The sequence below is a fragment of the Lipotes vexillifer genome, unplaced genomic scaffold (assembly GCF_000442215.2).
Source record: "Lipotes vexillifer unplaced genomic scaffold, Lipotes_vexillifer_v1.1 scaffold234, whole genome shotgun sequence".
Taxonomy (NCBI): Eukaryota; Metazoa; Chordata; class Mammalia; order Artiodactyla; family Lipotidae; genus Lipotes; species Lipotes vexillifer.
In genome coordinates, this window is record NW_006782612.1 from 203,063 (window position 1) to 205,323 (window position 2,261).

Genomic DNA, 2,261 nt, shown 5'->3' on the forward strand with positions numbered 1-2,261 from the left:
GGAATGCCACAGGACTGGGGTAAACAGGCCACTCTTGGAGGGCACACACAAGGTCTCATGAGCATTGGGACCCAGGGGTAAAAAAAGTGACTTCATACAAGCCTGGGCCAGACCTACGTACTGGTCTTGGAGGGTCCCCTGGGGAGGTGGGGGGGGGCGTGTGGCTAACTGCAGGGACAAGGACACTGGTGACAGAGGTACTGGGTACTCACTGGCATGAGCTATCCTAAAGGCTGCCATTTGGACACCAAGACCTGGCCTCACCCAACAGCCCAGTGCCTCAGGCCAAACAACCAACAGGGTGGGAACACAGCCCCACCCATCACCAGACAGGCTGTATAAACTCCACCTGAGGCAACAGCCACCTCTAGACACACCCCTTGACACGGCCCTGCCCACCAGAGGGACAAGACACAGTTCTGCCCACCAGTGCGCAGGCACCGGTGCCTCCAACCAGGAAGCCTGCACAAGCCTCTTAGACCAGCCTTATCCACCGGGGGGTGGGGGGAAATACCAGAAGCAAGAGGAACTACAGTCCTGCAGCCTGCAGAAAGGAGACCACAAACACAGAAAATTAGATAAAATGAGATGTCAGAGAAATACGTTCCAGAAGAAGGTACAAAATAAAAACCCAGAAGAAATACTAAGTGAAGTGGAGATAGACAATCTACCTGAAAAAGAATTCAGAGTAATGAAGATGATCCAAAATATCAGAAAAAGAATGGAGGAACAAGAAAGAAGACACAAGAAATGGGTGTCAAAGAGCTAGAAGATTTAAAGAACAGAGCTGAACAGTACAATTGAAATGAAAAATAAACTAGAAGGAATAAATAGTAGAATAAATGAGGCAGAAGAACAGATAAGTGAGCTGAAAGACAGAGTGGTGGAAATGACTGCTGTGGAACAGAAGAAAAAAGAATGAAAAGAAATGAGGACAGTTTAAGAGACCTCTGGAACAACATTAAATGCACCAACATTCACGTTATAGGGGTCCCAGAGGAAAACAGAGAGAGAAAGGGCCTGAGAAATTCTTTGAAGAGGTAATAGCTGAAAACTTTCTGACCATAGGAAAGAAAATAGTCACCCAATTCCAGGAAGCAGAGAGCCCCAGGCAGGATAAACCCAAGGAGGAACATGCCAAGACTAACAAAATTTAAAGACAAAGAACATTAAAAGCAAAAAGGGAAAAGCAACAAATAACATACAAGTGAATCCACATAAGGTTATCAGCTGATTTTTCAGCAGAAACTGTGCAGGCCAGAAGGGAGTAGCAGGACATATTTAAAGTGATACAAGGGAAAAACCTACAACCAAGAATACTCTACCCAGCAAGGCTCTCATTCAGATTCAGTGGAGAAATCAAAAGCTTTACAGACAAGGAAAAGCTAAGAGAATTCAGTAACACCAAACCAGCTTAACAACAAATGCTAAAGCAACTTCTCTAGGCAGAAAAGAAAAGCCCCCAACTAGAAACAAGAAAATTATGAATGGGAAAGCTCACTGGTAAAGGCAAACATACAGTAATGGTAGGAAATCATCCACACACAAATATGATATCAAAACCAGCAATCATGAGGACAGTACAAATGCAGGATATTGGAAATGCATTTGAAATTAAGATACCAGCAACTTAAAACAATCTTGTATATATAGAAACTGCTATATCTAAACCTCATGGTAACCGCAAACCAAAAATCTACAATAGATACACACACACACACACACACACACACACACACACACACACACACACACACACGGAATCCAAAGAGAACACTAAAGATAGTCATCAAACCACAAGAAAACAAAATAGGAAGGGAAGAAAAAAGACCTACAAAAACAATCCCAAAACAATTAACATACATATTGGTAATTACCTTAGATGTAAATGGAATAAATGCTCCAATCAAAAGACATAGATTGGATGAATGGATACAAAAACAAGACCCATATATATGCTCTCTACAAGAGACCCACTTCAGATCTAGGGACAGATGGAAAAAGGTATTCCATGCAAGTGGAAATCAAAAGAAAACTGGAAACAAACACATGAAAGAATGCTCAACATCATTAATCATTAGAGAAATGCAAATCAAAACTACAATGAGATATCATCTCACACCAGTCAGAATGGCCATCATCAAAAAATCTAGAAACAATAAATGCTGGAGAGGGTGTGGAGAAAAGGGAACACTCTTGCACTGCTGGTGGGAATGTGAATTGGTTCAGCCACTATGGAGAACAGTATGGAGGTTCCTTAA